Below are 24,230 nucleotides of genomic sequence, written 5' to 3' on the forward strand. Positions count from 1 at the left end.
GAGGAGTCTGAAGGTCTCTCTTACAGCCAGTGGCAGCTATGGTCTGATGTTGCAAACCGTCTCTCTTTTTTCATACTCACACATAGTACTCTTCAACCGTGCTGCTGCTCCTGCTGCCACTGTCTGAAAGGAACCTGACATACCACATAGGGAATTTTGATTTTTTCTGGGGGGACAAAAAAAAAAGGCTGGAAAACCCATCTGGAGGCTGTGAAGAAGACATACAGTAATAGCAAGAAGTGGCAAGCTCTTTCCTTATTAAACACAAAAAAGGAGAAAACCTAACTTCTCTGCCAGGTGTATGGGACTTAGATTCTTGAAACACTGCACTGAACTGTTAAAGGTAACGTATAGCACTTTCATCCATCATCTCTGCTTTGGTATTTTTTAACCTTTCTTTTTCTTTCCTCGGTGCCCTAAGGAAGCAGGGTACCGATATGTGGATTGGTTGTTTCCCTGGTGGGCAGGGGTTGGAGGATGTGAGGGCATTTGCTAACAGATCGATTCCAAACTTCTCTAATAAGTTCCACTCACACACACGCACAGCTCCAGCAAGAGAAAAGTTTGCCTAGAACGTAAATGTTGTTCAAGGTTGCCAGGAGCACTTTCTGGATTTCAAACCTACAGCCAGAAGCAGCAATTATGTATTGAGTTTGTTGGTTCCCTTAGCAAAAAAAAAAAAAAAGCTTAGTGTCTGGTTTTAAAGAAAGCTCTGCCAAGATCAACAGGTGGGAGTGGAGGAGGGGATTAGTTCCCCCCCTACCAGCAACTCCCTAAACCCTGAATGTCTCTTTAAGACTGATTTCAGCTGGCAGCCAAGCACCGAGGACAGTTCTCACACTAATGATGAGCAATGTGGGAAGGAGCTGCTGCTTCTTCATTTCTTTAGAAATGTCCTGACCTGGGTTTGTGGTGGTGATGGTGATGGTGATGATGATGATGATGATGTTCTACAGAGGGTAAAGGGAATAACTTAGTTAAAGGACTCTTGAACCCTGCATAGGAGATGACTGGTACATCAGTTCATCCCGGTGATGGGAATAAAATGGGACTGGATCCTGAAGGTGTGACAATGCACACTGCTCATGTTAGAGTCATGGCAGCTGGAACTGAACAACCTGTCGTGAAAGAGGCAGCAGAGATGCTAAGAGCCTCTCTAAGGACCTGTCTCTCTTTCTGAATGAATGCACAGAGTATGTTCTGAGCAATAGTCTGCAGGAAGTGCAGGCTTCGTGTATTCATTTCTCCCAAACAGCATCAGAATTTTTCTCCTTAAATCAGTTAATTGCTTTTAAAAGTTTTCATTTAAATCAGATGCCAAATAAAAAGCTTTCTGCCAAGTGCTGTGGAAAGCCTGCCCTGGTTTAACCCTTTCCTTCTGAGCTTTCTGGCCAAGCACTGAAAGCTTTAGTTTGTAAACTTTAATGTTCACCAAATGTTATTGGTTTTAGTCTGCAAAAAGGAAAAAGAATTCCCAAAGGACAATAGCAAGGGGGGCTGATGAGCCTTCCTTGCTGCTTTGGGTTTTTTTATTTGTTCGGGTTTTTTTCAGACTACAGATCAGGTAAAGAACTTTGGTTCTGAGGGAGGAAACAATCATTTGGGAACTGACCTTAGTAGATTTTTCAGACTCTTCACCCACCCAATGGCATCACACAAATTTGGAAGTTAAGCTACTGCCCTAATTCCGGTAGGAGTTTCTTTTTTACAACTTTAACATCTGGGGAAGCAAACTTCGATCAGTAGAAAGCTTGGGTAGCTCTGAACTAATCCTCTCTTCTTGGCATTGCTGGTTGCTGTGGATGAGTTACGCCACACATAATATGATTTTTTTTTACATTAAATTCCCATGCTTGTTATAAGTAGCTAGCTCGACTGATTCTGTCTCTAGAATGACAGATCAAAGTGGTTATTTCTCCCCTCACTGAGACATTTCAAGCTGGTGTCAGAGTGCTGGAGGGGGAGGGAGACATACTGTAGAAGCAAAGGTGTTGCTTGCTCACATGCCTCTCAGGTTAGCTTTGGAGGCTGGATTCAGGCAGCTGGAGAAGTCTGAAGATTTGCATACACAGGCTGTTCTCAGAAACATGCATGGCCTTTGGGGGGGACTTCCATCTGTTCCACCTGAACTACTATTTAACGTTTCCTCTAATCAACTCCACCTACAGCAGCAGTTACTTGGCAGCAGCACAATGTCTTGGACAATCAGTGGGGAAAGAAAGCTGAGAAGATAGGAAAGTGAGGGAGTGGGGAAAGGGAACATGAGAGAGAGAGACTAACTGAAAAGAGCATTAAATAACATTTAGCAGGCACCTGTGCTTTACATCTTCAGAATAAATAGGAATTCATCACTACTACACTCTTATGTAATTAGAATGTGAAGGTAAAGTGTCGGGGCGGGGGAGAATGGCTAATACCAAATAAACCAATGTAAGAAAAGATCAATACATATTTAAGTGACAGGGGAACCCAAGTTATTCATGGCTTGTTCAGTGCTCTGATATCTAACCAGGGATTCGCACAGCAGCCCGAAGTCTGGGGGGAACTTGTTATAGTATTTAAAGAGTGAAAGAGAGAGAGATCGCTTCTCGGCTCTATGAACTAGGATCAAGTATGGATTTTTCCTTTCCTGTCTCTGGTTCAGCTCCTCAGCCAGTGTAAATTGGCATAGCTCCATTGGCTTCAATTGACTTCATTGGAGCTACTGTGATTTACACCAACGGAGGATCTAAGCATGTCTGCATTCAGCTGTGTGCTACAGGAATTGTGGCCAGCTGGTCAGTTGCACCATCCCATTTTAAAAATCAACAGGATCCTTCTAAACATAATGAGGCAACTTTCCCCCTTACGCCCTCCTGCCCCGCCTGCCCCCTTCCCTTTGCAGTGTTAGAGCAGGGTGTTCTGCTACCACAAGATGATGCCAGTCTTGCCTGGTCTCCCTCCACACACTCCAATTTCCATGTGCTGAACAAACCAGCCTGTGTGTGCAGTTCACAGCCAGCTTCCCAGCAGCAGCAACAACAAAAGCCGTGTTCATGGCAGGGTCTGGACCACATACAGTGCCAGAGCTCAGCTGCTGCAGAGCTGCTCAGAACATTCAGGGCCATTTAAAGAGTGAGAGAGAGAGAAAGAAGGAAAGAGAGGGAACCGTTATATAAAAAACTGCTTGAGCCCAGTGCAACAACGGAAACCTTAGAGTTTACTTTTAAAAACTCAGTGCCTCCTTGTGAAAGAGCAGAACAGCTCAGCCTGTGTGTGCGGAGCTGATCTGTGGGCTCCGGCTGTATGGACAAGGGCAGAGTGTGTGTGTGAGTGGCTCCCTCTCCCTTGCTTTCAATGGACTTACAGTATAAACCTAAAGAAGCTTTTTGTTGGGCTCATGAATAGATGTGGGGGAGGCGTTTGTAACGGTCACCATCCAGCTTTTTAGATTCTCTTCACGTTGAGGCTTTGCTTGGATTTTTAATTTGTTTGTTCGTTTTTAAATAAAAATTTCCACTTCTTCCCTGTAAGATGCTCCCATCTCCTTCGGGATCAGTTTGCCCTTTGCACTCATTGCTCAAAGCTGGTCCAGACTAGAGAAGGCACAGGGTGTGTATGTGGGTGTGAGAACAGTAGGACATTTGGCTTCAATCCCAAATGATGCCCAAAAGCCTCCGTGGGCCTTGGCTTGGAAACCCCCAGGCTGTTGACTGGCAGGCGGGCAGGCAGCTTCTTTCCAGCTGCTAGAGTTTCCTCCTCTACTTTACAAACCCATCCCTGCTTGAACTTGTTGGCTTAAATGAACTTACATTAGAAATGGAGTTAGTCCATTACCTGATTAATCTTCATGAGTCTCCATGAGGCAGGTGGATATGTTATTGTCCCCATTTAGCAGATGGGTAAATCTGAGGTAGAATGAGGTGAAGTAACATGCCCAAGACAGGAGAGGAGAGTCAGAGTCAGGGCATGTAACAAACCTTTGGTGTTGCTGGCTCTCAAACCCATGCCTGCTGTCCTCAGCTGAAGCCACTTGTTAGTAGAGTTTGCATATTTTCCATGGTCCTGCATTTCACTGTTTCACTAGAGAGACCCTTGGGAGGGGAGGATCTAGTGTGTGTTTGGGAATCAATTGGTGATGACTAAGCGAAGAGGACAGAGCAATGTCACTTCGAGAGGGAGAGGTGACAGTGGAGAGGAGTGGGAGGCAGTGGTGTGTGCTCTAGATTTGGACTTTCTGCTTTGCAAACGTTAGTTTCAGCAGCCAAGACACCACTGCATGGAAGTTCACTAAGGCCGGCGTTCTGGACTCCGATGTAAGCTAGATAAAAGTGAGGTGTCTTGCACTAAGAGGAACCTTAGGGGAGGAGTAAAATTCGGAGATAAGCTATATGTGGGCTCCTCCCTTTCTCCCTTCCTTGCCCCCAGATTAACAAAGCTGGTCAAGTAACCAGTGTGAAGAAGATATAATCAACACTGCTAACCCTGGAGCTGGTTAGCAGGAAGGTTTACACAATGAGGAGGTGCGGTTATTGTTGTAAGGGATTTTGGTGAGGAGGTGTCTTGAGAAAGGGAGGTCTGTGCTATAGGGCCTGGGAGATGTGTGTGTTATTATGTGTGTTATTATTATAGATCAGAGCCCCATTGCGCTAGGTGCTGTACAAATAGAACAATAAGATGGTCCCTGTTATCATAGTGTTACCAGGCAATGATACTGGAGTGAAGGTTGTTCACAAGGACTTTGAAGTAATATGTGTCAGGGAGAAATGACGCGGTACAGAACCTTTTCCTAGAGCTTCATGTGCTTATACAGAAAGCCCAGTGGAAGGGCACTTTATGTTAGCAGAGGCAGTTCAGGGGGACAAATGAAGGTGCATTTATGAAGTGAAGGGCGACACAGAAAACCTCCTTGTCTTTTAGGTAGAAAATGTGTGTGACAGGAAACTATTTGGTGGGGCAGGGAGGGGCTATCGTTAGGCTGGAGAGAGTTGAAACTGTCTGTTGAACCATGGCCAATAAACTAGCTTACATTAGGAAAAAATATGGAACATAAAACCGTCATGCTCCAAGGCATAAGCCAACCACTAACTGCCTAGTGTTGGAAGAAACTTCCTCCTCAGCAGTTTATTTCATATTTTTCCATGATGGGAGCTTTACACTCCAAAGCTTTTCATGCTGACCACTGTCAGAGACAGGATATTGGCTTAGACAGGCCATTTGTTTGAGCTGAGATCAGGGCCGGCTCTAGCCATTTTGCCGCCCCAAGCACAGCGGCACGCCGCAAGGGGCGCTCTGCCGCTCGCCGGTCCCGTGGCTCCGGTGGACCTCACGCAGGGGTGCCTGCGGATGCTCCACCGGAGCCGCGGGACCAGCGGACCCTCCGCAGGGACGCCTGTGGGACGTCCACCGGAGCCACCTGCTGCCCTCCTGGCAACAGGCAGAGCGCCCCCCGCGGCATGCCACCCCAAGCACGCGCTTGGCGCACTGGGGCCTGGAGCCGGCCCTGTCTGAGATGGCAATTCCTATGTACCTATGGCTTCTGGAATGACATTGGTTAGCATCAGTCAGAGGTCTCAGAGACTTTGTCTTCAATAATGTAGGCAAAAACAGAAGGAAGGGAGGATTGAGAGACAGCCCAATGAGTAAAAGCCTTAAATTACTTAAGAGGGACTTTAGATTAGATAAGAAGTTTAATTTGAGAATGGAACAGCCTCCAAGAGAAGGCACTTGGGGACAACAAAGGGAAACATCCAATGTGAGATTAGATAGCAAACTGAGAAGGGCGAAGAGTCAGAAGATACCTGGCGGGAACAAGCACCTTATGAAACAGGTGGAATTGAACTGTGAGTCCCCTCCAGCTGGAGTCCTTATACTTCATCAGCATCTGCTCCTGGAGCCTCTGTTCAGAAGGTGGAGTAATCTGTAACTCTTCACTGCATGGAAATACTGACCACTGCAGGTCATTACACACGGTGGGCCATTGATTTCAATGGATTTACAGCACTGTAACAGAGCCACAGTAGGTCCAAAATTAATAACCGTTGCATCATCTGAAACATTGTTTCAAGATCAGCAATAACTAAGTAGTTCTGTTACTAGAAATTATAGGATAGTTTCCATGTAAATGATAACCTGCCATTGTTAGTTAGCTTGTAAATAATACCTAGGTCTGTATAGTATTTGGTGTGTCAATAACACGCTGCTGCTCTATAGGATTTAGCCTGTAGCTAATACTTGATGCTGTATAGTAGTGATTACCCTTGTGTTCTATACTAACTAGCTTGGAAATAATATCCTTTCCCTCTATTGGAAATTATACCCTGCTGCTGCTGCATAGAATCTGGCCCGTAAATAATACCCTTCCCTAGTATAGTATTTGGTGTTTAAATATTACCCTACCCCAGTATAGAACTTGGCATGTCAATGTCACCCTGTCCCTGTATAATACTTGGTGAGTAAATAATACCACTGCTGTATAGTAAATGATACCATTCCACTCTATACTGCTTGCCCTATACATAATACCTTGCTGCTTCATGTAGCATTTACTGTATAAATAATACCCTGCTGCTTTATAATAATTGATATGTATCTAATACCCCGTGGCTGTGTAGTGCTTGATCTGCAGTTAAGAATACTACCTGTCATCAGATAGTTTGTGGGCTACAAATAATCATTGAATCCTAGGACTGGAAGGGACTTCAGGAGGTCATTTAATCCAGTCCCCTACACTAAGGGCAGCACTAAGTATTATCTTGACCATCCTTACTGGAGGCAGTGTAGTATTTGGAATGCAGATGTATAGTGAAGGGCTCCCATCCAAGCACTGAGAACGTAGGCCACTGAGTATTATCTGCACTCTGTATCTATTCTAAATGCATCCTGGAGGGTCACGAAAGGCACTCAGAACCTATGGTCACAGCACCATAGAAATGCCTAAAATATATATAAATGACCAATAGAGGAGGATATCGTCTGGGCTTGAGCTCAACAGCCAAGTCAGTGCAGCAGCCTGGCTCTGCCTTCAGCTGGAAGGGTCATTACTGTCCCTGGTGACACGGATGAGCCAAAGTAGTAGGGAGGCAGACAAGTTATAACAATGCTGCCGAGTCCCCAATGGAAGTGATGGTTTCTATCAGGCTTTTCATTCCCCTTGCTGTATGTTTGCAGATATGGTGTGATTGTGTGGGATATTGCAGGGACAAGATGAGGTCACAGGATATTTCTTCACCTTGGACCTTTTCCAGCTGGTCCTTTTCCATTGCTGCTTTTGGAATCGGATTGCCACTGGAAAAGAGCGTTGGCCCTGATCAGTACTTGGATGGGAGACACCTCTGCTCTCCCTCCCACAGCAACTCCAGAGTGCTACAGTGAATGGTTTGGTAAGAGGCACTCTTCTCTCTGAACCAGCGCTAAATGCAATGCCTCAGCGCAGTGCTCATGGGGCTGAGCTGCTGGACCTTCCATCCCTCAGATGAGACATAAAACAGGGGTCTTGACCATTCAGGGTCCTTAAAGAGACCTTGCTACTTTACCAAAGAGTCGGGACATTAACGGTTGTGTCAGCAAATTCCAGCTTGGGTAATTACGTTTTGCCTTCCTAAAGCGATTCTTTACATTTCAACTGAACATAGTCTTCTTCGTCCTATCCTGAATGGATGAGTTGTGTGGCTGTTCAACAACAGCAGTGTTCCACCCCAGAGATAGCTGCATTTCACTGGGAGAGTGAAGTGATCCCTGTAACATTTAGAAGGCTCTTGGGCATCTGGTTTGCTACAGGAGAGAAGGCATTCCACTTTAACTAGCACTCAGCTCAGTTTCAATCTCCTCAGGCTTCTGGAAATATCTGGTTCACACTGGGTATGCTCAGAAGCTCACTGAAGAGATGCTCCCCATCTCATTTGCACAGTTATTCCCATACTAGTAATTTGATACCTACCCTTCATTCCCCCATCCCCTTTAAAATTATTTTAATTCATCAGTCTGAAACTCTAAGGCAAGACCTACAACTTTGAAAGAACATAGCAGAAAGAGGCTTGGTGGATTTGAAATACTTGTTGGAATCAGTGATTGTTTATTTCTGTCCCCATATGTGTCCGGATGGTTTTCTCAGGACACTGCCACTAAGAAGATTCACTCCAGGTGGATTATGTTGTGGTATCAACCCAGTGCTACTTGCGCTTGTGATGGCAATGCCTGCAATTATTCTGCATGAGGTGACCTCAGGGATGCACTACCTTTTATGGTTCTGCTGGCTGTGGTACAGTTTCTTATTCCCTTGCCTATTCCAAGCACAATCACATCTGCACCTGTAATTTTTTTTAATTTGTAGTTAACATCATCATGTAGGTAACTGGAATGGGTTACCTAGGAGGTGGTGGAATCTCTTTCCTTAGAGGTTTGTAATGTCAGGCTTGACAAAGCCCTGGCTGGGATGATTTAGCTGGGAATTGGTCCTGCTTTGAGCAGGGGGTTGGACTAGATGACTTCCTGAAGTCCCTTCCAACCCTGATAATCTATGATTCTATGATTAGATATCTGGGATAGCCTGATGGTTTCCTCTTTTTCCACAGCATATGACTGTGGCTGTGGTCTGATTTATGCTTCCAGCTGTTGTCCATCTGTTCTCAGGTAGAATGGTTGCTCAGCTGTCAGGATGAACAGTGGTTGTGCATAGTGTTATAGGAACAGTTTTGTTTCTTTTGCCTTTCTTCTGGCTGTATCTGTAAGACTTGTATTTGCTTTGGTTGGAGTAATCATGTCAGTTATCTGAGCTCTCATCTCAGCACAGAACTCTTTCTCATGTACACCCCATCTGGCAATGTAAATCACCAGAGGGGTATAAAGGGGCTTTAATGTAACTGAGAATCCAGCCCAGTGCCTTTTGCCTTTTATTTACATTCTCCAGTACCCAGATGAGAGAGATGTATTTAAATAAGCAGTTATTAAAATTAATTTCTTTGGGGCTTGAGTGCCTAACTCCCTTAGTCTCCTTTAAAATCTCAACCATAATAATTTCTCACTTAAATATAGCCTTTTAGTATAGTGGTAACTCCCATATGCCTCAATCAGGATGTCATTGGGCCGAGTGTTATTGTGTTGACCACTGTACAAACATACAGGGAGATAAGATCCCTGCCTCAAAATGTTTCTAATCTTCCTTCCCCCGTCATTCCCCTTTTAGTAAGATATGGTCCACCTCAATTTTGCTCTTTTTTAAGCCGCCTATGTAAAATGGTTAATTTCAGTTTGTTTAAACTGGAGTTGAGTGATTAATTGACTTTTTTGGTTCAATGGCCAACATGAAAAACTGGAAAAAAATTGTTTCAAGCCAAACAAAATATTTTTTTAATAATAAATAAGCTTCGGGATGTTTTTACCCCTTTTTTTTGTTTGTTCTTTTAAATAAATGTAGCTGAATTTTTAAATGAAATGTCACTTCAAAATGAAAAGTTGAAATGTTTCATTTTGAAAATGTCAAAATGAAACTTTGACTTTTTTAAAATTTTTTGCTTTTTCATTTTTTTTCCAGCCAAAATTGTTATGCTGAATTTAACCCACAACTGCATTTTTCAGCTGACAAAATATTTGTCCTAAAAATTATCGCGGGTTCGGTTTAAAACTGGCCTCTTTGAGTTTCAATTTGAAATCTAATTTTGAAGTAGTTATGAGCATGTGCTTCACTGCATTAATTTCATATTCATCAGTTTCTTTTATTGGTGGCTTTGATCTGGTTATTTCCCTGCTAAAGGAATTTGCAATGTGTAGTTCCTCATCTTATCTATATTCTTCCTGGGAAATCAGATCTTTGCAGTCTCAATGCCATATTTTGAATTCTAACAGGTGCCAAAGATGAAGGATTTTTTAAACAAAATTTCAAGTACTTTGTGATTTGTTTCTTTTCTTTCTCATATGCAAAACTTAGCAGAATCTTTAGGGTCTATTGGTGCCTCTATACAGTATATATTGCCAGAACTGAAGATAACCAAATACAATTGTCATCGTTTCCTCTTCAATTTAGACACAGTTTATTGCTGTCACTTTCTATTCTGGAATCTTCAGGCTAGTGCAATTGGTTACTCTTCCGGCATAAACTATGCACTTCTTTTGGCAAATACCTCTGCTGACAGTGCAACAGGCTTAGTTAAATACTACTAATTTAAACCTGGCGGATTGGTGAGTTGTGATTTTAGTTGCTCAAATGTCTCTTATATTTGACTCCTCAATGCAAGGTTATGCCATTTTCCAGCAGCTACTTTAAAGGATTGGGGCCAGATTTACAAATGGGTTTAGACACCATTAGATGCAGATAGGTGCCTAGTGGGATTTTCAAAAGTGTCTGGGTGCCCAACTTCCTTATCTGCCTCTTCAGGTGCCTAAATCCCTTTGAAAACCTGGCCACTATTGACCAGATTGGAAATTAATTTTGCTAAATGCTTTAAAATCCCCATAAATCTCCGTGGATCTATTTTATCCTGTACTGTGTGCATTTTAGCTATTGCTGTTGTTATCTGAATCAGTCATCAGTCTCTAATTTATATCATGTAGGGATGAGTTCCGTTAGACCAATTGTTGTGGTTGCTTAATGTTCAGTGTTAAGTGTCTTTCACTTCCTCTGCCCAAAAAAGAAAGGAACAGGCTGAACCAGGGATGGAGAATTAGTGTTGGGAAAAAGTGATTGAAAAAGATGGAATGGGTACAGCTGAGCAGTGTCTCAGTCTGACCAGGTTGCTGAATGCCTCAGAGGGAGAACAGTCTCAGAGAGACAGAGAATCTCATCCCTAAAGTCCGTTTCTATGTATGGTAGCCCTGAACGCTAAAATATCCTTGAAGTGACTGGTGACATGGCAACTTGCTAAGGCAGATAGAGTCACTTTGGGGCACCCCATTCCCTGGAAGATGTGGACCAAATGAAGGGAATTAAAACAAATGGAAGGATGAGTTATGAGGAAGGCTAAATTAACTAAATATGCGCCATACATCTTAGCTGAGAGAAGAGGGTACGGTATGGGAGAGCTATCTACTAGTATGTGAAGGGTGTAACTATAGAAGAGAGAGAAGAATTGTATAAAGTAGTGTGCAGAGGTGTAATTAGGAATCATAAGACAACATTGATCACAGGAATAAATCAGCATGAATATAAAAAAAAATGTCCCAAGAGTGGTTTGTGCTGGACTCTGGAAGAGCCTATCAAGAGAAGAGTTGGAAGCCCCATTGATAGAGCTGGTCAAAAATGGACAACGTACTGGATCGTACTCTGAAAGGCACAGTCCTAAGGTGGATGACTTAGTAGGTCTTTTGCACAAATCTCTGATTCTGTGATATGACAAAAGAATGAGGCCTCGGACTGCTGCTGCCTTTGTACTGGAGACAGATTGTATGAAATGTATATGCTAGAAATTTGGTGATGCTAAATTCCGCAAACAAACGTGAATTTCCATATGCTGGGGCCAGCTGAGGCAGGAAACTCTTCCCAACTCTCAACACACTTCTCTTTAAAGATCAGTTGGAGTGCTGGGAAAATGTGCTCCAGAGACCCAAAGTCCTGTGCTTACCTACAGAGCAGGTAGTGGTACAGCACAGGCAGTTGGAACACCAATCATGTTGTCTTGGCCTTGGAGGGAAAAGGGAAATGCACTCTTCATGCCTATTTAATCCTTAGCATCTCTGCTAAAACTGCCACCAGCAAGGTTAAGCATGGTGCTTTCTGGGATGTGAACTGAAATGGCCAACTACCTTCTCACACTGTAGACCACAAAATAGTTTAAGTGTGGTAGTGACATCCAGTTACTGTTGAACTGGACCTGACTGGGCCCAGCAGCATAAAAGTGGAAGACTGTTTCCCAGAACTGATCATCTACGCAGCATACAATTCCCCAGACTAGAGCCAGATTGGCATGTCTGATTTAGCAGTGAAAGGCTGTCTCCCATCTCTGATCCATGAGCCATTCAGTCACACCTTTCCTGGAGAAGCAGGATGTTTCTGAGCCACGAGTTCCCATCTGAGAAAGCTCCAGCTTACGCGTAAAGGGGCATGTGCTTCCTATGTCAGCGTCTCCTTCTCAGATTATATTTGGAAGGTCACATTAGTGGCCTCAGTTGGCACCGTGCGCTGACCCATGAAACTAGACTGCAAATGTAACACAAAGACGCCTGCTCCGGGTGAGATCCTTAGATACCAAGGTGTACCTTTATAAATACCATAGACACACAGGCAGCCCTAAAGAGAAACATACTCAAATGCTTTGACACAAGTCCTTTTTCAGACACAGGGAGAGGCAGGATCCTTTGTCATGAGTAGCAAAGTTCACACATGCTTTTATACAAGGTGCCGCTCTAGCAAGATGTCTGAACTGCTTGGTGAATGCTGGTGCCTAGTTGAACATGAATGAAAGAGCATCTTTCGCAATACGGATCTCCCTGCCTTGTGAAATGAGCCGCTTGCCAGTTTGAAGGGACCACACTGGTGTCAGTGCTTATTGCACATTTGTGCAGCTGGGTTTCCACAGGCAATTGATTGCTTTGTTTGAGCACTGGGAAAAGAGGGAGCGAGTAATGGATGATTGCCAACAGTATCTGGTGGCACCAGCATTAATGCCACCAATATCTGCCACCAGTATCAATGATCTCAGTAAAATAAAGAGCATTCATCCTGTATGAGGAAATTCCAGAGTTGTGAAGAGAGTGAGTGTCACACCCTAACCTCAAATCTTCTACAATATTTACAGCAAGCCAGTGGCATGTTGCTGGCCCATTGGCGCTGCCTAGTGAATATCACAAGAGAACATCTTTCTGTTTCCCAACTGCTTACCAGAAATGCATGGGACTCCTCCCATGCAAAGATGCTTTCATTTGCCCTATTGTCTTCCAGCGGCCAAAAAGGTTATAAGGGATGGAGGTTTCACCTTAAAGATGAAGCTAAATTGTTCATTCCCTGAACTTATAAGACAGGAAACAATTTGGTAGGAAAGTTTGGACTGAAACAGCCTCATTTAAGAGAATCCAAGCCCAGTGTTTACATAATGTCTGGAATTAATGCAGAGAAAACTTTCAGGTGCCAGCACTGGAAAGGAAAAACGGGGAGCAAAAAGGGGCAGATACTGGACCTATAACAAAGCTGAAGGCTCGTTACCCAAATGGAGGGGATGGTTGGAAAGTTGCGTTCCCACTCTATGCAGCAGAGAGACCTGGTTTTTCATCTCATACGCCATGAGCACCAGCCAGGTGGGCAGTACCATGCTATGTCCTTAGAGTCAGCTTGGGGTGTGGTCACATGAGAAAGCATGTGATTAATAACAGCTGTATATGCAATCACATGATAGAGTATGTCATTAACAACATCAGTGCATGCAGTCACATGCTATGTTATAAATACCAATAGGTGTGCAGTTATATGTTGTGTCTTTAATAGAAGCCAAGTTTGTAGGCTGTATGTGTAACCCCACACATGCACTAACATGACACTGAGTCACTAATGCTAGGTGTGAACTCACATGAGATGCAGACCTTAGTAGTAACTGACCAAGTCAATGAATGGTCCCAGGCACGGGTCTCTGAAATCTCTATTTGCCTTTGGATACTGTCTACTGTGACGTGCATACCATGGGTAACAAACTCCTCCACAGTAATGGTGTTACACTGACAGGTTCACCAGTCACCCTTGTTCTTTTTGCTACTGACATCTTGCCCTGTATTAGATTTTGGTGGATTTCAGTGCATTGCCCTCTGGCTGATCTAAGCTTAGACAATAGGGGTCTGTGATGTATCTAAGCAAACAACTTTAATATTTCCCTAGGGCACTTTCTAAAAAGCCAAGGTGTTTAATTAGGAATGATTTGATTAGAGCTCTTTAAAAGCCCATTTTGAACTTCCCTGGCTCACAGCCCAAACTGCTGTCTCCACACTTGGCACCCACAGATAGATCACTTTCTAAACTGACTTTTTTTTGGCTCTGTTTGACGTTTTGCCTCCAACCCAGGCTGCGGAAGGCTGCGGAGGGCCGGCAGTGGAGCTGGAAACCAATTGTTACTAAAATCTTGTTTGGTGTATGCAGAGCTCTATGGTAGCAAGAGGCAGCTAAGAGATAATATTACAGTTCGATGTCCATTCTGCTCCCACTGACAAAAATTCTGCCTCTGATAATGACCAAGTGGACTTGGGTCAGAAACTTTGGTATCCATGAAGATACCCAGTCCCTTAAGTCCTGCATGTAGGCTCCACAGCAACCACAAAACACCTGCTCAGCTGCCACTTAACCCTGTAAGTGCCTAAACTCACTTGGCTCTGAAGTTTTTACTTAGGTATGCACACCGCAGCCTCACTCTAGCCCCCAGGTGCCTGTGTCTTGCCTGAGCCCCAGACCTGTTCACAAGCAGAAAGACGAGCTGTCAGCTGTCGAAGTTATGTGCAGGGGCACCATCTGGCAGGTGCCTTCTGAGCATGCCTACTAGATCAGACACCCTTAGGTGAGTTCACACAAAACAGCTAGGGGCAAGAGGATCCACTCCCTTATAACTTTTACCCCAGTGTACTCACCTGGTATGTGGAAGACCCCCAGTTTGAGGTCCACCTTGAGGGGGAGAAGAGGTGTGAATAGAGATTTGCCACCTCTCAAGGGAGTGCCCAAACCACCAGGCCACACCATCATTCTAAATGCTGTTTCTGGTTCAAGTAGTATTTAAATAGTCCATTGTTTAATTAAAGTGAAACAGCTTCAAGAGCAGAGTTTGAGGGAACTCACATCAGAATATTCCATAGCTCGGTGGTTTGGACATGCACCTGGGAGATGCTCAATCCCTGTTCAAATCCCTTCTGCCACTCAGAAGGTGGAGGGTGCTGACCCAGGGGTGTCTCACATCCTGGGTGAGTACACTAGGTGAAAGTTAATAAGGGAGCTTCCCTTTCTCCCCTGCCAGCTGTCCTGCTTCAGGTCCCACATTCCACTTAGGCAGCTGTGCATCTATCTTCCCTGTTTGCGGATCACTAGCAGAACTAGGCACTTCGCAGCAGCCTGGGCTTAGATGCTTACCTCTGAGGAGGGGCGGGGCTAAGCACGCACCACGCCCACTGGAGGAGGGATGGGCCTACACATGCACCACTCCCACCGGCGGCTATTAATGATAGTTAATTAATGTTAGTGAATTGCTTACTAAAAGTAAAAAAAAAAATTAACACAAAAGGCTTTTTGGTCAAAAGACCACTTTTTTTTAAACAAAAAATATCACACAAAAACCTGTCATTACTGTCCAAAACGTTTTCCACAAAAAAGTTGTGCTTTATATATTGTTGCTAAATTTTTATTTAAAAAAATATAGAAAACACTATAAAATAGTTATACATTTTTCAGTTACAGAAAACCCAGGTTTTGGTAAATGAAACATTGCTTTAGCCATTAGCTATTTGTTTTATTACTTTAAATGAAATTTTTTAATTGTTTTCACAGTTTTGATTCAGTTTTCAAATTTTTTTTTAAACATATTGGAAATAAAATGTGCTTAAAATGTTTTTTAAAAAGGAAAATTGGATCTGTGTCCAACTCTTTCAAATTTCAAACATTTTTCATTAACCTAATAGTTCATCTCTAATGAAAAGTACTAATCATTCTTATTAGAATATAAAATAATTAATCTATATCATTCAGGTGTATGAGGTAGCTGATTCACTGCCTGCTGAGGACTCTCATCCTTCAGTGGTTCATTTTCCAATCACAGACTCCTTTTTACGCCTATGGGTTAGTGGCTGTAGCTTCTGCATGTGCATGTTTGAGAAATTTGTGCTGGGAACAATGGAGTCAGAGAGAGAAGGCTGGGTTGGCTTTCTTACACTGCTTATGTCTTACACAGAGTGAACTGCCAGCATTGGTTTGTGGCGTAAGAAGGAAAACCTGTCTGGGTCTGAGCTTGCGAAGGTAACTCAGGTCTGGTCTTCACTATAGAGTTTGGTCGGCGCAAGGCAGCTTATGTCAACCTAACTATGGAAATGTATCCACTTAAATTTCACTCCTGCTGACAATTGCCCTGCTATGCCGACTTAATAGCACCACCTCCACGAGCGGTGTAGAGTGAAGGTCGATGTAGTTAGGTCAATGCAGCATCAGTGTAGACATTGTGTTGCTTATGTCAGGAGCTGTCCCACAATGCCCCACTCTGACAATACAATCGATACAATCGCTCCTGGTGAGGACATGCACTGCTGATACAAAGAGTAAAGTGTAGACATGGACAAGCAATGTATTTAGTGTGGGTCTGTATGCAGATGTAAGTTAGGTTGACTTAATTTTGTACTGTAGACATGGCCTCAGTGATACAGAGACGGGTGCAAAATCTCTACACAGGCTCCCATCCTGCAGACAAGGATACTTCCACATGGGAAAAAAAGGAGAGATTCTATTCCCTAGAGTTGTTAGACTTTGTATCATAAAGTGCTGGGCAAACAGCGGTAATATGGACTAAAATGGCCATTTTTCTAAAAGCTCTTTTGTATTTAGGCCCATGCACTTCAGTGTCTGCCAGACTTGCACCATGTATGTGCATGCAAACTGGGCAGGGACAAATGAAGATCTGGGTCTTCGTTTTTTCTGGTTTCCTTTCAAGAGTGTAGGGAGGGGAAGGAGGGCATCTCGATGTGATTTATCCACACCCACAGAAATATATAGGGCCAGACTTGGCACAAGAGGGTGTCAAGGGGCCAGGTATGGTTTCCTGTCCTAACTCTGAGAGACTTAGAGTGGCTGTCAGGCTACTCTATGATACACGACTGGTATAGGGTTCTTAGATGGATTCTACGCCAGTGGAGGATCGAAACCATAGTGTTTCCTTTGCTGCCTCCCCTCCCGGCCCCTGACATGACCTGTGTCCATCCCGACATATCCCCTACACCGGGGATGAGGGTGGCTGTCACAGGAACCTTGTGCCAGGGGAACGCTCTCCTGACCATTTGCGGCCAGGTACCAGGCCCTTTCGCTGCATGACAAGTGCAGAGGGGACAGAGCTGATTAGCAAATCTGGCCAGTTTTGTTTCCCAGGGAAAATGTCACTTTCTATTTACCAGTAAATTGGAAACTAGAAACTACTCTTTTTTAGTAACAGGAGGAGTGATTTAAAAAATAAAATGCCCACGTTTAGTTCATGGGCTGCAATTTCTAACAGAAAAGCGCAGTTTAGGTGGAATTTGATTGTTGTTCTGGGAGGTGGCCTATTCCGCGGAACAGAGATTTCAGAATATCACTTATTTTTTATGGGTTAAACTCCCCTAAGGCCTGTGCACCATTTAAGTCCCCCTTAAGCCCTCAAAACAGGATTTGAGTAGGGCTTAAATGGTGCATAGGCCCTTGGCCAATCCTCCGCACTGGGATGAATTTCACTCTCTATGTATAGCTCTTTAAGGCAGCTGTCAGGTGAGCAAACGTAACAGGCTGAATTTGCTGTAGCTGATGTACCCACAGAAATGGCACTGCTGGAATTAATGCATTCAGGGGTGGAACAGGTAAAATTCAAGATGATTCTACCCATAACCCTGACCTGACCTGGTCGTAGCACAACCCAGTTTGATGAACCTCTGATTAGGCAATTCTCTTTGTGAGAGGCTTTGTACCCAGTGTTTAAAGCATTCTCATCTATATCTATCTAGGCATAGATATAGGTATAAATATACAACAAGTGGTGGGCGAGTAAGATTAAGTTGAAGAGAGGGAGGATGAGAGCCATGGAAGCTGGAGAGGGGAAAGTTCATCATCCTAGACAGAGAGCAGTGATGTGAACTGGGATTAGGCAGAGGTGACAGAGAGGAATGGGTGGATTTTACAAATACAGAAAGAGAAGAGATGAGAATGGATGACAGCCTGGATGTGAGAAGAGGAGGAAAGGGAGGAGTCAAAAATCTATGAGGAAAGGTTAAAAATACTGGTCATGTTTAGTCCTGAGAAAAGAAGACAGTAGAGCAGGAGTCGGAAACCTTTCAGAAGTGGTGTGCCAAGTCTTCATTTATTCACTCTAATTTAAGGTTTTGCATGCCAGTAATACATTTTAACCTTTTTAGAAAGTCTCTTTCTATAAGTCTATAATATGTAACTAAACTTTTGTTGTATGTAAAGTAAATGAGGTTTATAAAATGTTTAAGAAGCTTCATTTAAAATTAAATTAAAACGCAGAGACCCCACCTCCCCGAACTGTGGCCAGGACCTGGGCACTGTGAGTGCCACTAATGATCAGCTTGCATGCCGCCTTCGGCACGCGTGCCATAGGTTGCTTACCCCTGCTGTAGAGGGATCTGATAACAGTTTTCAACTATGGTAAGGGCTGCTACAATGAGGAGGTGATCAATTGTTGTCCATGTGCACTGAAGGTAGGACAAAAAGTAATGGGCTTAATCTGCAGCAAGGGAGATTGAGGTTAGATATTAGGAAAAACTTTCTAACTATAAGGATAGTTAAGCCCTAGAACAGGCTTCCAAGGGAGATTGTGGACTCCTCATCATTGGAGAACAGGTTTAGACAAACACCTGTCCAGGTTGGCTGTGTTATTTAGTTCTGTCTCAGTGCCGATGCCTCTCGAGGTCCTTGCCAGCCCTACATTTCCATGATTCCGTAATCCCAAGGCTGCAAGCTTGAGTGACAGAAAGAATAGCAGAATTCTCAATGGCGACAATGAAAGCAGGGTGGGGAGTGGGATGGAAGATCCAGAGACCAGCTGTGTTCAGGTTCGTCTCTATTTAGTTAAACAGGTGAGACTGGAAGAGATGCAAGCTTGGATGCGGGTGGCAAAGAGCAGGTAAGCTGTGCAGGCCAAATAGATACAGTTCAAGGAATTTAAAAGATCCATTGGCAAAGCCTACAGAGTTTGTACAATGAACAAACTAGATAGTGATGGATTTTTCCTATGTCCCCCCTTTTTTTCATTACAAAAATCCAAGGAAATGAAAACAAACAAATTAAGCAAACAAACAAAAAAGGGATTAACACAACTTGCAGAATGAGAAATCAACTGCTCAAATACCAGCCAGGCCCCAGTTTCTCCCTGACATGCTAATTCAGGCATGTTGCACATATGTAGTGTTGTCTTCCTGGGCACAAAGTCCAGTCTTCACATCTCCCTCGTGCACACTGTCCTCCTTTCTCCTCAGTGCTCCCTTCTCTCCGTGAGCTCCCATCTCTAATCTCCACTTGGATGCTCTCTACAGTAGTCTGATTACAAATCAGTGTGTAAGACCCATTTGATTCAGTCTGTAAGCAATTTGGGGCAGGTACCTCGTTTTACAAGTTTGTAAAACACTGTGCCCACCTGGGACGCTAAATAATAATGATAGGTGAGGGTTGTTGTCTGTCACATCCACCTCACTAACGGACAGAGCAATGAGTGGAATCATTGTGAATGTGACCACAGTTACTTCTTGAACCAGGACCTTTGAGGTTTGTAGGCAGCTAGTCTGCTAGACAAGGTGGGTGAGGTAATATCTTTTATTGGACCAACTTCTGTTGGTGAGAGAGACAAGCTTTCGAGTCATACAGAGCTCTTCAGGTCTGGGAAAGGTACCCTGAGTGTCACAGCTATGTGCAAGGTGGGAGAGAGAGTTTAGCATAAGTAGTTAGCACATATTGTAAAGAACCTTTCAAGGTAGAGTCGCCCGTTAACACCTCTGAAGTCATAGGACAAAAAGAGGGAGTTAGTGGATCACAGATTGTTGTAATAAACCATAAATCCAATGTCTCTGTTCAGTCCATGACTTTTAATGTCTAGCAGAGTTATGCTATCTTTTAATGTCTAGCAAAATTATCTTTTCAAAGTGTTGTGCAGGTTTCCTTTGCGGATGAGGACTGATAGATCAGATGTAGAGTGATCGCTCTGTGAAAAGTATTCACCTACAGCTGATGTGGTGTTTTCGTCTTTTATCATTTTCCTGTGTGAGTTCATTGGAGAGCGTAGTGATTGTCTGGTTTCACCCTCATAGTTGTTATTGGGACATTTAGTGCACTGGATGAGGTACATCACATGTTGTGATAGGCATGTGTAGGATCCATGGATCATATAAGGTGTGTTGTGGGCGGTATTGATCAATGTAACAGTGGAGCTATGTCTGCAGGTTTTTGCATCGGTTGTTCTGGCAGAGCCTGGTGCTGCTTTGAGTTGGTGTGATATGGTTTGTGGGAAGCTTGCTTCTGATGATGAGCTTGGAGAGGTTGGGGGTTATTTTAAGGCCAAAAGAAGGGGATCAGGAAACAATTCTTTCAGGATGGGGTACCCATTGAGTTTGGATTGTAGTTGTTTGATGATACCCCATATGGATTCCAGTGTGGGATGGTAGGTGACAACTAGAGTATGCGATCAGAGGGGGCGTTATTTCTGTATTTGAAGCAGGTTCTCTTGGGGTATTTGGGTGGCCCATTCCATGATGTAATGTACTTCTCAGGTGGAGTGTCCTTGTTTGGTGAAGGCTGTTCTGAGTGTGTTGAGGTGTGTATCCCAGACGTTCTTCTCGGAGCATATTCTCCATGATATCTGAGTGTCTGGCTGTAGATAACAGATTCCTTGGTGTGTTTGAGGTGGCTACTGGATCTACAAAAGCAGGTATGGTGATCTGTGGGTTTCTGGTATATAGTTGTCCATAGGATTCCATTGTTGAAGCTGATTGTGGGTCCAGGAGGCTGATGCAAGTGTGGGAATGTTAGAGTTTAATGGACGGGTGCTGCAGGCAAGCTGAACGTAAGCAGTCACTGGGAGAGGGTAGGAGATGTGCTGAGCTGATCTCAGATAGGAATCATTCCTCTGAGCAAGCCATAGAAGTCATGCTGCTGTATGATGTTTTAATGGAAGACACACTAAGAACAAAATTCAAGAGCAAATGAGCAGGTGCCAATTTCCTGGCCTTGCCTGCTAATGACACTAGATGCCAGTAATGATTTAGGGCCAACTTCACACAGAATGAAGGGAACATGATCTGCCCCGTGGTTCTGTAGTTTCATGGGGAGTGCACTGCACATGGGAGCACTATGGCGGAAGCAGGTGTTATGTACCAGGCAGGAGACTAGGATATTTGGAGACTGTTTGCAAGATTCTCGCTTAACATTAGTTCACTTATGTTAGGTACACAGTGAAACCAGTACAAGAGATCAGTCCTATTAAGCAACCTCCTGTTTTCAGAGTCTGCCCCCAAAGTATCCCCATGTGCACAGAGTGCAGTCCTAGAACACCTCTATTAGCAGAGCCAGCACTGTTATACAGCCACTCTTTGTTGGTTTCTTTAATGGTAGTTTATCACACTGTATCCAGCCATCCCTTTATCTCTCTCGCTATTCACACTACAACTAATGCATCACCTTTAGAGCTAGAGTTCAGCAGATACATGGGTCAGTTAATTAGTGTTTAAAGCACTATTTCCCACTGTTCATTTATTTATCAAACCATGCTTCTCCAGAGAATATGTTTCCCTGATGTAGACTCTGCCATTGCCTGATGGTTTGAAACAGTAGGTTGTTCCTAGGAGATTGGCCCTTTGGAGGGGAATACATTGATTTCTCTATATGAAGTGTTTTCTGAAATGTTAGAAGTATGTGATAAGATTCTTTAGCAGACTGTGTCTAGTAATAAGCAAAGGAGTTTACATAAGAAAGAAGCCACCAAAACCTTTTTTTAGAACTCTCTGTGAAGGTTTTGGTGGCTTCTTTCTTATGTAAACTCCTTTGCTTATTTTTAGGGTTTCAAAAAAGCCAGCTATATCAGAAACAATTTCCCTCACCAAAGCACTACCGCAAAGATTGTTCTCCCGATACTTCTCCGAAGTGTTTTTGTCTTTTATCATTTTTCTGTGTGAGTTCACTAGAAATCTCATGGCAGAACCTATTGTGGTGTCATTTCTAGCTTGGTTTACAGACCAGAAAGGTTCAAAAAAGCATCCAGACTTCTAGGTGAGAAATCAAATTTCTCAGCAGTTTTTTGAACACGCTGTTTATTCTCAGTCCGTATCACGGTGCCTCATCAGAGTCATAGTTTGGACATCTTATGCCCCTGTTCTGGATTGTATCTCTCATGAACAAAACTTCCATTCAGCTGCAATCGTCTTTCTACTTCACAGGGCTGAGCTAAATTCCCAAAAGAGTTCAAAGGCTGTGTAGGTGGTTTGTCAACTGCTTATTCCACTGTACAGGTCACCTAAAGCAGTTGAAAATCAGAATTTTCACCCTGTGGGAAATTCCAGTATTTCAAAATTTGTTTTTGTCCTTGTACAGAATCAGGGCCTATCTTATAGCCCTCTTTTCCTGTTTAGGTTCGAGTTTACACTTGCTAAGCCAGTTTCCTCTCTGGGGAAGTCTGTCTGGAGCCGTCTCACAGAATCCAGTGAACCAGTTTCCAGCAGTCAATTGTTTTGTTTTTTATTTCAAGCCTTCTTAACAAAACAAGATCAAAGCTTCACAGACTCTTCCCTCAAAAGTCTGTGCAGGCCAAGTGGTCCCTTCCCCAAAGCTGTCCCTCACACCCATAAGTTCATCAGTCCAAGCTTCCTGGCTCTCACTTCAGAACCTCAGCGGCAACAGGACTTCATACAGTCACCCATTATGTATTCGGTTCTTGGAACAGTTCCTCTCTGCAGTTGCTCCAGCCACAGTCCATCTGGCGCACAGCCACTAGCCCCTCAGCTTTCTGGCAGGTATTGTAGTCCCTCCCCTCCATGTCCTGCTGCCTTCTTTTATGAGGATCGGCCAATTAAGTTGAAGGTCTTTTACCCATGTGCAGTGGGAGGAGCTAATCAGCCAGTCAGCCAGCTGCAGGCCTCTGACCCAAGAGCAATGGTGTCCCCTTATACCTTCAGAAGTCCTGAATTAAGATAGAAAGCTGAAACATTAAAACTTTTCATGGAATAGAAAATTTCAATGCAGAAATATCAAAATGCTTCATTTTGGGTCAGTTCAGCATTAATCTGTACCCCTCTGCATTATCATGGTGCCTCATCAGAATTATAGTTTGGATATCTTATGTCCCTGTGTGTATCTCCTATGATGTGTATCTGGAGTGTGTCTCCTATGATGCGCCACGGTAGTTCAACAAAAGAAGAGACTGTCGTGCATCAGAGGAGGTATAGTCCATCAGGAAACCTGGCCCATGGAGGATAATGGAGGCATGAAGAGTTCCAGCAACTCAGATTGGAGTTGACCCAAAACAAAAAAAATCATTCTGATTTTCCCAACAGAAAATCAAAAATTTTAGACAACATCAAGAGATGACATTTTCTATAGAAAAAACTTTTCAACCGAAAATCTCCAACCAGTTCTAGTCTGAAGTCACGGATCTGAGAGCCAGAGGATGCTGGTTTCATGTCAGAGAAAGGAGAATTTTGTGGTATAAGTGACTGCTATCTATCCTGGCTCTAGAGAGAGACAGGGTGGCTCATGGTTAGTTGAGTGGACTGGGAATATGGACTCCTCTGTGCTGTTCCCATTTCTGTCACTGCCTTGCTGTACAAGTCAGTTCTCTACTCCATGTCTTAGTCTTTCCCAAGAATACAATGGAGATGGTGATCCTTGCCGCAGCCCTCATTGGCCCAGAGCAGCAATTCGAGGCCAGTGGAAGCCATGATCAGCCAGACCTGCGGACAGGGCAGGTAAACACACCAGCCCAGCCCGCCAGGGGCTTTCCCTACACAAACGGCGACCTCTGTTTGAGAAACCCTGAGCTACATGAATAATATAGCTAAAGTCAACGTACTCAGATCTACTTACCGTGGTGTCTTCACTGTGGTGTGTTAAGGGGAGACACTCTCCTGTCGATTCCCATTGTGCTTCTCCTTGAGGTGGAGTACTGGAGTCGATGCTAGGGCAATCGGTGGTCGATTTATTGTGTTTACACTAGAAACAATAAATTGACCCCCAATGGATCGATCACTGCCCATCAATCCGGCCGATAGTGTAGACAAGCCCTCAGTTAACTAACTTTTGTGAAGAGTTTTGTAATCCTCAGATGACACATGCTAGAGACGAGCAAAGGACAATTATAGTTGCTTGTATTTGGCACCCACGGATGTCCTAGGCTTTGATGGATAAACTAACGCGTAGAGAGGACCAGGAGACAGATAACTGCAGACATTTGCCCCAGCTCAACCATTTGCCAATAAGAATTAGATATATGAAGAACATGCTATCTCTTCAGTTTACAGGGAGAATGATATCCTAATCCTCTGTAATAGCTGGTGGAACAGATAACAGACACTCCCATCATAGGCACACAGGCAGCACAAGGAATTTGAGACCTGGAACCCATGCCAAG

At 43.8% G+C, this 24,230-nt stretch overlaps 1 protein-coding gene across 1 annotated transcript in view; it reads left to right on the forward strand.

The window, feature by feature from the left end:
* Positions 1-285: 285 nt before the first annotated feature.
* The window catches only part of ACAN (aggrecan), a 70,233-nt gene continuing 46,288 nt past the window's right edge, over positions 286-24,230 (forward strand). The window contains 1 exon segment of the mRNA XM_030579019.1: positions 286-343. The gene's annotated coding sequence lies outside the window, so the exon portion shown is untranslated.

This window comes from Gopherus evgoodei, chromosome 10 (genome assembly GCF_007399415.2).
Source record: "Gopherus evgoodei ecotype Sinaloan lineage chromosome 10, rGopEvg1_v1.p, whole genome shotgun sequence".
Classification (NCBI taxonomy): Eukaryota; Metazoa; Chordata; order Testudines; family Testudinidae; genus Gopherus; species Gopherus evgoodei.